Source organism: Sorex fumeus, unplaced genomic scaffold, assembly GCF_029834395.1.
Source record: "Sorex fumeus unplaced genomic scaffold, SorFum_2.1 ptg000043l, whole genome shotgun sequence".
Lineage (NCBI taxonomy): Eukaryota > Metazoa > Chordata > Mammalia > Eulipotyphla > Soricidae > Sorex > Sorex fumeus.
Window position 1 is genome coordinate 41926699 of NW_026606100.1, and position 13302 is coordinate 41940000.

A 13302-nucleotide genomic window follows, 5' to 3' on the forward strand; every position below is an offset into this window, starting at 1 on the left:
TTACACAGTATCCTCCATAGGAATACAAAGAATAAGTCTTGATTTATGGGTAGAAATCCAGTGAGAAACTTTGGGCTGCCCCCAACGCTGTCAGTTGCTTTCTAAACCATGAGCTTGCTGGCCCCCAGATTTCCTAAGGTGGTATTTTTAGGGATTAGCTGAGGTAAGAGATAGGGGCCTCATCATGTACCTGATCTCACCACCTTTCTCCTGCTAACTTCTCCCTTGTTTCACTCACCTTCCTTCTTTTAGATTCTAGATAATTCTCTGTCTTCATTTCCTTTCAGCATTTCCATTTCTTCCCAGTAACCGGTTCCCTGGTATTGTCTGATAACTTTACTGGCAAATAAATCAGGAAAAAAGACAAAGTGGGAAACCTGGATTGGCATAGAGAAAGGGCTGATGTACAACGATCATCCAACTTAGTGCCCCTAACACTCTTCAACAGATATGTCTTCACTGGGGTAATAAGAGATAGGTATCTGTTGGGAAGGGATCAAATCCAAGGACCTCATGCATGCAATGCATGTATTCTACCAATGCTCTGTAAGCCTGAGCTACTACTGGTTACATTTTCCCCACATTAGTAATTTACTCTGGAGAGTCTAGAGTCAGAGAGCTTAGCTCTGACTCCCAGAATCTCCCTCAGCTCTATTAGTGGGTTTGCATTATTGTTCTTTTGTGTATATGAGCATGAGGACCTTGGCTTTTGGGATATTATTACATTGCAAATCAAATTCTGCCTCAAAAGAACTTTTCTTCCACAATTTTCTGCATTTCTGAACAGGTTACAGAATGTCACAATTCAGTAAGGCCAATTATTAGATTTTCATTTAATGGGCAGTTTTAATGTTCAGGAGAATCTGAGTAGTAATAGCATTTTAAACTGCTGCATTCCATTTAAAGGCTCACAAGCAGTTCTTCTCGCTTTGAGCGCACCTAGTTATATTTTTGGGCTTCATTTAAATTCAGGCTTCCAATCTGTGGGGGAAAAATCTATGCGTTAATGAATAGTCTCATTTTTAAAAACTTTTCAAACATTTTTCCTAATTATAAGGCATATCTAGTAACACTAATTTGATGAAATCCCAAATCATTAGATTGTGTAAAAAAAGCCCTTACTATGGAGTGATTTCGAGGATTTTCAGTTTAACAAATGTACTGGGTTTTTTTTGAATCAGGCTTTGCTTACTGTGAGGAAAAATTTTCTGTTCTCAAGGTATGTCAGTGTCGGTAACATTTCATGCCCTATAGTAGTGTTCAGCATTCTGTTCGGCTTATTGTATGAAAGGCATTCCAACTCCTACTTACAATCACCTCTGACATTTGTTCAGTAAATTCTTGCCAGTAAGTCACTGCCACAGGCACCATCTCCAGGCTCAGTGAACTTCACGCTTGCTCCAAATATCACACGTAAAGGGAAAAACAGCCCCAGACCCCATTCTGACCATGTCCATGGGCAGGATGCTTCTGTCCACCACCATCTTGCATCCTCTGGGGAACAAGATGGGGAAGATGCCAACAAAGTGAGGACCGTCAGAAACTGGTTTCCTGCAACATAGTCTGTTTCTCCCAGACCTCCCAGAACAAGACAGTCCACAGTCCTCTAGAGCTCCCACAGAAAATGAATCTATTAAAGGGAACCCACAACGCAGACACCCCCCTACTCTTCCTTCCTACCATCCAGTGACCTCTTGGTGGTTGCCTGTTTGGGAGGTTAATTTTATTCCCCCCATACCTGGCTGTGCTCAGGGTTTAATCTTGCCTCTGTGTTCAGGAGTCACTCCTGGAGGGGTTACAGGGACCATATGTAGTGCCATGGGTTGAACTCAGGCCTCACCCGTTGTACTGTCTCTCCCACCCTTGGTTTGTCTGCTTTAGTCCTTGTTCTTCCTTGTCCTCCTCATTTGATTTTCATCCTCCAACTGGACACTTAGGGTCTCAGGGAAGTGGAATTTCCATAATTTGCTTAATCATTTCTTCCAGCCAACGCCTCCTAAATTTTCTTCGCTTGCCACCCATTTTCCCCCTAGAAATTTTTATGCAACTTAGGGTCCATAAGTATATAATAATTAAGCATTTGCTGCACAGGGCCTGTGTTTATCATCATCTGATACTATCTAGTCCCTTTTGTTCCTCTCTATGTAACACAGATGCGTGTGGTCCTCTGGCCTTTGTCCTTCTCTCTATGACTCATTTCACTTATTAATGTGATGCCCTCTAGTTCCATCCAACTTGCAGAAAACTGCAGGATGGAAATGGTCATCTTCGTATGGTTTCTCTGCCAGAGTCACATAAGACTCAATAACCATTGATGGACTAAATTATATAATCCAGCCACATAATATAAATCAATACATAAGCCCAACTACCTATATAATCCCAAAACAGAAAATAAATGGTGAGGGGGGATGAAAGCCTATGAAGGCTGCATGGGACACAGTGCGTGACAGAGAGCCAGTCTGGCAGTGGCCCCCAGGCCTTGGACTCACCACTTACTTTCTGCTCTACCTCCCCAAATGCACATTGAACACTCACATATGTTGAGAACAGAGACTCGTGGAGGTCGAAGGGAGTTTGATCACTACTATAGGCAGCTTCAATGGGCTCAGGTGTCAGGATTTGTTCTCTCTCTGTTTAAATTCAGTTGGTAGATGTTGAGGACCTTTAAAATTGAGTGATGTCAGAGCCAAAGAGATAGTATAAGGGTCAAGGTGCTTGCCTTTCCCGGGGCCCTGGTTTGTTCCCTAGTACTGCGTATGGACCCTGAGCACTGCCAGAAATGATCCCTGAGCACAGAATCAAGAGTAAGGCCTGAGTACAGCCAGCAAAAAAAATTTAAAAGGGAAAGATTAATTAACAAAATAAATAAAAAGGGAAAGTAAAATGACACAAAAGCCAATTGTGCAAAAGCTTCAGAGGCCTATAAAACCAACCCCAGATGTGAGGAACCTGTTTCACTGACTTCCTTTCTCCTGTTCCTGCTATGGGAATTCAACCCTAAGGGTCACCCCTTACCATTTCCATGTCCCACAGCTCCCTAGAATATCTGAAATGCTCTCTCTGCCCAGGCCTTTCAGAAGCTTTTAGATGGCTAACATAGGAGCAGAAAGTATGTTTCTCCCTACTCCTCTGGATTCTCCCTGGGCCACCGGATCAGCCAAATAAACATCAGAAAGATTAGTGAGAGAAAAAAAAATGAACTTAATGGCATACATATGGACTGTCTGCATGAATGTAGATTCTGCCCTGGACTAACGTAGGATAAGGGCCCTGGGCTTCAAGAAGAGAGGACCAGGACTCAAGTGACAAAGGCCAGATGCTCTGGGGTTAGTTGTCTGTCCTGCCATGTCCCTATGGCTCTTCAATAGGAAGGTGTCTTTCTGAATTTTAAAAATCCTAATAGTGAGTAAGACTCACAACTTGTATAGTTGTAGGCAGGTAAGTGAGTGGTGAAAGTTTCTCATGAGCCCAGAGTCCCTTCACTGAACATAGCACTGAATAATCCGAATAATCCACTTGTCTAAGTGGGTATTCGGGGTGGGGCCTGTTCCCAGCGTCACAGCGTCACTGAGCAGCATCAGCTATGGGGCCGGGGATGCACGTACCTGCCTCTTCCTCCATAGGTCTTTGTCCAACACCAGCCCTTGGCAGCCCCATTGAGTATGGGTACTGGCTTAAAAAGCTGTAAGTGATCTTAGGGACCTATAAGCCAGGGTTTTCCTTCTCAGTTTCAGAAGTAAAGAACCTTGCATACGATTTTTTAATCATCATTATCGGCATGATTACTGTTGTCATCTTAATTGCCATTTATTTTAAGAGCACTTAAATGCTAAGTGCTATACAATCATTATCTCATTTCGTTCCATTTAACCCTGGGAGCGAACCCGTAAGGGAGGCATAATTATCTTCTTTTACAGATGAGAAAACTGAGGCTTAGCAAAGTTTAGTGATTTGCTCCAAAGGCAGACAATTTTCCCAGCCTCAGCCCAGGGTTGTGGCTATTCCAGTCTGTCAGCCTTCAGAGCTCCATGCTTCTGGCTTGAAATGTGATGCTTGCTCATTTCTCATCCTGCAGGCTGCCTCCAAGAAACCTAACTGCGTGGTCAAAGGAAAGCATCTGTTTAAAAATCAGAGGATACCTCTATCAATAGGTTTTATTCATACAATCAGTATTGCTTTCTAAGAATCTGATTATGAATAATCATAATTATGGAGCGATAGCACAGTGGGTAAGGCATTTGCCTTGCGTGTGGCCAACTCGGGTCCAACTCGGGTTTGATTCCTCCACCCCTCTCAGAGAGCCCGGCAAGCTACCGAGAGTATCCCGCCCGTATGGAAGAGCGTGGCAAGCTCCCCATGGCATATTCGATATGCCAAAAACAGTAACAACAAGTCTCACAATGGAGACGTTACTGGTGCCTGCTCCAGCAAACCAGTGAACAATGGGAGGACAGTGCTACAGTGATTATGAATAAGATATTTGAGGAGCCTCTTTACCAATTCTCCTACTTTCACCCAAATGGAAAATAAATGCTGCAGTGTTTCTGAATAACCTGTGTGTAGGGGCCAGGGCATCATTTCCTGTTAGTCCATGAGGATTGCTAGCCCAAGACCATAGACAAAATGACCAGTGGTCTTTAGCGCTCTTCATGGCTTTGGACATCCATCCCTTTCCTTCCATCCTTCTTCCTCTCCCCAGCTGCTTATCATCTGGTGTCCTGAATCTGCCAGTAACTCTTTCTAGCTCATAGGATTCCAGAAACGTGATCCCTCCCCATCGCTTCGGCAGCACATATACTAAAATTGGAACAATACAGAGAAGATTAGCACGGCCCCTGTGCAAGGATGACACGCAAATTTGTAAAGCGTTCCATAGAACAACAACAATGATGATGATGATGATGATGATGTTAGGGCTGGAGCTGATTATGAATAATGATAATTATGGAGCAATAACACAGTGGGTAGGGTGTTTGCCTTGCATGCAGCTGACCTGGGTTCGATTCCCAGTATCCCATATGGTCCCCCGAGCACTGCCAGGAGTAATTCATGAGTGCATGAGCCAGTAGGAACCCCTGTACATCACCGAATGTGACCAAAATGCAAAGAAAAAAAAGATAATAATGTTAGATCCTTTAGAAAAGGAACTTTGTTTGTTTTGCTACAGTAGTGCAAGAGAACCTTGTACATAGTAAACTTGATAAGCATTTCTCAAATGAAATGACCAACCCACCATTTGTCACACCTCTTCTCAGCATGAACAGCTTCTCCATTAACCCAGTTATTTTCACAAGAGAGCATACTTAAATATTTCAACATTTTACTGATATTGCTTGATATGAGATGCCTTAAGCTTTCTATTTTCCTGTAAAAAGTCAATTTCAAGTCGACAGAAGAAAACAGTTTAGTAAAGGCTGGCTCAGGGAATGGTCAGGTGCAGCAGTCGGGAAAATGGTATCTGGACATCTGGAGAACACTAGGAAATCAGAAAACTCTGATTCAATCCAACCCACCATTATATTAGAGAACCTTCATGTAAGTAGAAAATTGTGGTGGCTGCGCAATTCATCTTGAAATAATTACGAGTTAAGCTTTCCAGTGTCACCTGACGAGCCTTGTGTTCATGGTGCTTTTGGAATTACCTTTGGCATTGAGAGTCATAAGTAATATGCATAAAATTAAAACCAAAACCACATCTGAGTCCAAGTATTCTTTCTTTTAAGGTGTACGCATACTTTCGTAGTCAGGGCTAAGCAACATGCTTATGTTTCCTTATCGCTGTTTTTTTAGTATTTGGATCCAGCGATACTTGGGAATTTGGCATGTAATGGTAGTAAGGCTTGAGACTGTTTGAGAACAAAATGTTCTGTGCTGTTAAATTCTAATTTTACAGACATGAAAACCCACAAATTACTGAATTTTAACATCTCCTGAATTACCTGGCAAAAATATGGGAATTGTATTGATGACTAGTAGAAAGAAAGAAAGAAAGAAAGAAAGAAAGAAAGAAAGAAAGTTAGTTTAAGTGTAAAAGGAGATAGAGACAATACCTATATTACAAACCATAATGCACCCGGCAAAAATATGAGAATTGTATTGATGATGGAAGGAAGGATGGAAGGAAGGAAGGAAGGAAGGAAGGAAGGAAGGAAGGAAGGAAGGAAGGAAATTTAAGTGTAAAAGGGGACAGAGACAATACCTATATTACAAACCATAGTGCCCAGATTGGGTGGAGAGAGAGAGAAACAGAGAGAGAGAGAGAGAAAGAGAGAGAGAGAAATGCCTACTGCAGGGGCAGGGGATGGAGGTGAGGGGTGGTGGTAGGAGGGAAACTGGGGACATTGGTGGTGGAAATGTACACTGGTGAAGGTGCCAGTGTTGGAATATTGTATGACTGAAACCCGGGAAACTTGATCAAGTACAGCTTTGTAACTTTGTATCTCACTGTGATTCAATTTTAAAGAAATTTTTCTAAAGAAAAAGAGAAAGGGAGCAGAGGATAGAACAGGAGTTAAGGCACTTGCCTTGTGCATAGCCAACTCTGATTCAAGTTCTCATCACTGTATATAGTCCCCCAGGCACCACCAGGAGTGACCTCTGAGCACAAAGCCAGGAGTAAACCCTGAACACAGCTGTGTGGGTCAAACTCCACCCCAAAAAGTGAGAAATTGGGATAATCCTGCGCGGGCAGAGATACTGCCAAGTAAGCTACATCTGCCTACTACGGTGATTGTTTCTGACATCAAAGTTTTATGGGCACTCCCCCCTCCCCGAAATGTCTTTGTGGTACAAGGTTTGAGGGATCCTGTTTGTTAAACCTTTTGGGAATGAAATGAAGTTATTAAGATCCTTTTCTCTTGGAAGCTTCTTAGCTGGGGGAATAGAGCAGCCCCGTGGACAGGAGGGCACTGGATAGCAGGGAAGGAAGCTTCTTATTAACCATCATTTTGTGTCTCCCCCCCCATGAAAGGGGAGAAGACTTCTCAGCTCTTCACCTCGCGCAGTGAGCCTGTGTCCTTCCTGTTCCCTGCCAGATATTTATTCCTGGCTGAAAGACATTAGGATATTTATTTGATGATCCACACCTGCTGGGTGGATGAAAAGCAACTGCTCCTGAGGATGACCCCCTTCAAGGGCACAGCACGCGTCTGAGGACCTTGGCAGGTTATCCTTAAAGCAGCCAAGCTCATCTTGCCCTCACCTGTTGAATGCATCTCAGACTGGCGAGTTGGCAGGCTTGCTGGAGGCAGAGCCGCTGACCCTGTGGAAGCGCTCTCGGCATCACTGCCAACTTTGTAAGTGCTGACAGGGGGAGGACATGCTGCTTTCCCTGACCTGTCTCTGGCCCAAGAAGGGCTGTCCTCCCCTCACAGGGTGGGGGTGACAGAGCCTCCCTCCCTGGAGCAGACAGCCTGGACCGGAAGTCTAGTAGGAGTGTGTGTGTGAGTCTGGTCTAAGCCAGCAGAGATGGACTGCAGTGGGAAGGTATAAAGGATGAGGGTTCAAGGTGAGGAAAAGTGTCAGGAAAGAGGTTCTGATGAAGGATTCTCTCAGGAGGTCAATGATTGGAGAGAGATTTCCAGTAAACATTGGGGAAGAATATGGGCCAAATTCAGCCTTGGAAGGCAACTTGTCTTTACATGCTGATTTGCACAACATCCGTGATAGTGACAAGGTAGGCCTTGGGTAGTAAAGACACACATAGAATCATTTATAACTCCATCACTTATACCTGGCTCCACATACGTGCTCTAGAGCGACATGAATTTCACTGTTAGATTCGAATAGAACCTATCACTGTATGTGCAGAAGGAGGACTTAGTTGAGTAGCCTCCTGGAGTTGGGGAGAACCTGGTCTGAATTTTGAAGCGTGTAAGTTGGCCAGAGAAGAGAAAACAGTGACATGGAAGCAATCATACTCTAATCACAGTCTAATATCTTGTACTCGGGAACGAGGAACTGCTTCATGTGGTGGTGGTATTTTTTGTTTGTTTATTTGGCAGAGGAGGGCTCCAATGTAGGGAACCTGGAAGCCACTGCTGGTAATACAGGGCCAACTGAACTAGACAATTCAATGCTTGACTCAGAGAAGCAGTGCTGAACGCCCCCAGGACTCTCCTGGAGACACATGGGGACCACTAGGGGCTCATCTGGTTGAGCGCTGCACAGTGGGAGGGAGGCATGCAGTGCTGAGGCTTAATGCATGCCAGGCATGCACTCCTGCCCTTCAAGTTGTTTACCCAGTCCCTGGTTCACTCTGTTTTACTAAAAGGAAAGGGAGGAGAAGAACAGCAGCCAGTGGGAGACTTTGAGGGGCGTATCTCAGCCACGTCGAGTGACCTCGTGAGCATCTTATCACACTGCCAGAACTGCCCCAAGCCATCATGTAGTTGTGTAGGGACTGTGCCTGCCCCATAAGTGCAGCTTCATGGTGGGGCTCCTGCCCCCCACTGTCCTCAGCAATTCTGCCTGGAGAACTCTGAGCTTCCACCCAGAAGACCTGGCCCCTATCAGTGCATTCTGAGCTCTGAGTTGAGGTTCTACTGGGGTCTTTCTCCATTCCTCTCAGTGTATGTCTGAAGATTATGGTTTGAAAGACTTAGCGGCAACATGGAGGGACCTGGAGCATGTCATGCTGAGTGGAGTAAGTCAGAGGGAGAGATCGACACAGAATGATGTCTCTCATATTCAGGGTATAGGAAACATAATGGGGGGATAACAAATACTCTAAGATGATGGAAACAAAGAACATGAGAACTGGTGTTTAGTGGGAAACATGCCCTGGGGGCTGGGGGGAGCTTGGAAGTAGGACAGGGAGGGGGCCATGGCTTGGTAGAGGGAAGGGTTCAGCTAACTGGGAGGAGGAGGCGGTGCTGAAAGGTGGCCAAGTGTCAGGTATGAAACCCTATCAACAACAGGACCAGAAACCACAGCACAAAACATGTATTTAAAAAGCGCCCCTTGGGGCCAGAGTGATAATACAGCAAGTAGGGCACCCAACCAAGTAGGGCGCCCACCCAATATGGCAAGTAGGGCACCTTGGACGCACCCAACTCGGGTTTGATCCCTGGGATCCTATATGAGCTCGCCAGGGGTAATTTCTGAATGCAGAACCAGAAGTAACCTTTGAGCATCAGTAGGTATGAACCAAAAACCTAAAATAATAAATAAATAAATAAATAAATAAATAAAACCCTTGTAGAGGCAGAGTGGGAGGCAGATGGGGAGGGGAGTGGGAAGAGAAATTGGTGGAGGGAAGTGGGCACTGGTGAAGGAATTGGCGTTGAGACATTGTATGCCTGAAACCTAATCAGGTGTCATTTTGTAATTTCACGGTGACTAAATTTTTTTTAAAAAAAGATTTAGCTTCAAGTGATGCTTGCCTTTTACATATTTTACTATTTCTCCACATTTCCTCTCTTCCAGTTATCTGTATAACGAATAACCCAAAACAGTGGCTGAGAACAACAGTCATTATCTCCCAAAGCCCCATGGATCAAGAATTGAGGAGGAGCATGGCTGGGCGTTTGGGCTCAGGGTCCCATGACGTTGCTTTCCAATGGGGACTCACAATGAAGTGGTGGGCGAGAAACAGGATCTAGTGTCTTGCTTTATAGTGCACACATCACACACACAAAGCAGACAACTTTCATTATCCGCAGGAGAACCATTCACTTGGGGTGTCCAACCCCCCCCCCCACACACACACACACACACACAGCGGGAGCAATAGTAAACACTCATCAGGCACCTTTTACAGGCAAACATTGCTCAGACCCTTCACTGAGAGTCCCCCTTTTTAATCTAACCACAGAAAACTAGAGGCTTAAGTGTCCAAGACTTCCAGTTTCTTCTCTGACTTGCATACATTTAGCGGATGTATGATGCTCTTCTAAGGAGGCTGGTCCTGTGTGGAGTATGAGCTTGAGTTTTGTGGAGTGAAAAAGGAAAAGACAAGTGAAAAGGTCGGCCCAGATTTTGAGCTTGAGGTACTTTAATAGCTAAAGTATTCACATGTTCTTGGTAGAAAATCTTCTGATGTGAAGTTAAGGATTGCTATGAATATTGCATCTTTTTAATAAGTACTATGGCAAAGGGTGCAATCTTTAATGAGGGCTCTAATTCTGGTTTTTATACATACTGAATAGAAGTTGAATCCTTCAAATACTTTCTGTTAAAAAATATATCATACATAAATCCAGGATTGGAAGGGTTTTTTTCCCCCCTCGTGGAGAACCTTGGGAAGAATTACAGCTCTATTTTTAAAATCCCTTCCAGTTCAAGCTTATCCAAGTAAATAGTGTTGACCAAGATGTTGCATATACCTCTAATAATAATGCTACTCTTTCATAATGCTAAGTAATCAGGAATAATGCTGAAAATAAGAAGGCAGTCATTTATTTACTCTATTTGGCATTGTTAGCACTAATAATGCATTTCAACACAGTGGAATTGCCAGATAATGCTTTTGTGACTTTTATGCAGGTTATTGTTATTTAAATGAACAGTCCACTGCACTGTAATGAAGAAAAGCATGCCTTCCCCAACTCAGTTATCAACCAGGATTCTAGGAAAATGAGAATTTGTGTCTGCTTTCATTCACAGAGCAAACTGGAGGTCACTGTTTTCAATATGAACCTTTTTTTAGCTTTTCAACAGTGAATAATTAGGAGCTGCTTCTTCTGAAATTACCTGTATTCACTGTAGAAAAGGAAAGACTTTTATCTTCCACGATGAAATACATTTTCTCATTCAAACTTTGTCATTCTTTTTTTAAATGGCATTTTACACTGCTGAGTGAATCCTCGGTAGTAAAATAAAAGAAATATATTTTGTGTGCTATTACAGCCTTGTATGTTCAGTTTTATTTCCTTAAATTTCAACTCCTCCTTGAAAACTGATCCAAGTGCAAAAATAGGTTTAAAGGATTGAATATATAAAGCAATTATTCATGTAGAATAATGTTCTACACACATGTTCTTTGCATTCAAGCTTAAATTGATCCTTCATCCTCATAATTTAATGCTAATGTGGATCATAATCAAACTTAAAACATTCAGTATTTAAACAGCATTATTGAAATATAATTCATGTATCCTACAATTTGTGGCTGGAGCGATAGCACAGCGGGTAGGGCGTTCGCCTTACAGGCGGCCAACATGGCCGACCCGAGTTCGATTCCTCCGCCCCTCTCGGAGAGCCCGGCAAGCTACCGAGAGTATTCAATATGCCAGACACAGTAACAACAAAGTCTCCAATGGAGACGTTACTGGGCCCGCTCGAGCAAATCGACGATCAACGGGAGGGCCTTTTATCCTACAATTTATCCATTTCAAGTATACAATTCAATGACTTTTCATCTATTCACAAAGTTGTATGACAATCACCACAATCAGTTTTAGAACATTTTCATTACCCACAAAAGAAATCTGGAACCCATTAGCGGTCACTCCCCATTTCCCACTCGTCCCTGACAGCCACTAATCTACTTTCTGCCTTGATGGCTTTTCCTCTTCAGGACTTTTCATAGAAAAGAAATCATGTAATATGTGGTCTTTCATGTCTGGCTTCTTTCACATAGCATAAGGTTTTTCAGGTTCATGCGTGTTATATCCGGTATCATTGCTTTATATCTTATGTTGCTGGTGCACATTTTATCATATATGTGCAGATTATTTATACAGTTCTCAACCAATGAACATTTTTCAGATTGTTTCAGTTTCAAGATGATTATGATCAGTATTGCTATGAATATTCAGATATACACATGTTTTTATTTCTTCTGGTTGTACACCTAAGAGTAAACTCGCTGGATCGTATGGTAATTTTGCGTACAACTTTTGAAGAATAACCAAACTGCCCTTCTATAGTGGTTGCTTTGTTTCGTCTTTCCACCAGTAATGTGTAAGGGTCTCAGTTTCTTCCTATCCTTCCAACACTTATTATTGTCTTTCTCTTTCATAATGTTTAAACCCAGTGGGTGTGAGGAGCTCTCACTGTGGTTTTGATTTGCATTTCTCCAGTGACTAAGATGATGAATATCTTTGTGTGTGTGTTTTGGCTGTTTATGTTTTTGCTTTGGAGAAATGACTTTTGTTTCTTAATTCCATTACCTCCACTGAAGAATGTAGTTAGCAGAACTAGATTGAAAACAAATATATCTTCTTAAAGGGAGTAGTTTTCTTTTTATTTTTAAGGGAATAGTTTTCAGGCAAATGTACAAATTGAACAGATTCTTATCATGGTGGCAACATATTTGGGATTATAGAATAACTGACTTGCTCTCAGGACTCAATTTACATATGAAACTTTTTTTCAGTTTGATTACTGGTAAGAATTTTGGTAGCCTCAGAAGTGAACTTGGCAAAAGGCCTGCATACCAGATTGTCTAATTAGCTCATTTAACTAGAAAATTTAGAGTCCATCACATGAAATATAAGAGTCACCAAGAAAGCAGGTGACAGAGTGAGCATTCTGTCCAAGTGACTCCAGATAGCTGATGGTCTCTATTTTAGAGAGAATAAGAAGTATTTTTCAAGTGGTGTTAGACAAAATAATGTTGAAATGCTCTGAGGTCTGAGTCAGCATCATTTATTGTGAAGTACTGAACACACTTCTCTTTTTTCGCAGAGCAGCACATATAAGCTTGGTATTACCATACCCTCCCTTTTTGCAGGGGGAGACTGGTTGGTAACTTATTCAAGGCCATCTATTGAGTAAATGGTATACGCGAGCCCCAGATTTCGAATTCCAAGGCCATCGTTGTCTCTGTTTCCCTGATGTGTCAGATGACTGAAGAGACTGTGAAGGCTGTTGAGTGACGCTCAGGATGCTGTGACATGGGCCATATTGCAAGACTGTTTCTGATTCACTGAAGTACTGACACAAGCCACCGATAGGTGGCATCGTGGAGCACTCGGTCACCATCATTAACATAGATGGCTATTTTAGCAGCACTAACATACTGACTCAAAAATAGAATGTGTTTCAATTGACAGTTGAATTGTTCAAGCATTGAAAGTAGTACATTTAAACTATCTACTAGCATAATATCACTTTTCAATTATAAAGTATAATTTATATTTTTCACTTTACTTTTTACTTTTTTTTTTTTTTTTAGTTTGGGGCCATTCTTGTTGGTACTCAGGGGTTACTCCTGGCTCTATGCTCAGGGATCACTCTTGGCCATGCTCAGGGGACTATATGTGGTGTCAAGGATCAAATCCAGGTCTGCTTCATACAAGGCAAATGCCCTTCCCACTGTACTGTCTCTCCAGCCCCTATTCTTTTAATTCGATG

The 13302-nt window shown here is 42.7% G+C and overlaps 1 protein-coding gene and 1 non-coding gene across 5 annotated transcripts in view; both read left to right on the top strand.

The window, feature by feature from the left end:
• Window positions 1-13302, top strand: part of VTI1A (vesicle transport through interaction with t-SNAREs 1A) — a 405243-nt gene that overhangs the window by 290368 nt on the left and 101573 nt on the right. The gene's annotated exons all lie outside the window — the stretch shown is intronic.
• On the top strand, window positions 4781-4883 carry LOC130030016 (U6 spliceosomal RNA). Its single transcript, XR_008793447.1, has one exon. It is a non-coding gene; the product is annotated as a U6 spliceosomal RNA (small nuclear RNA).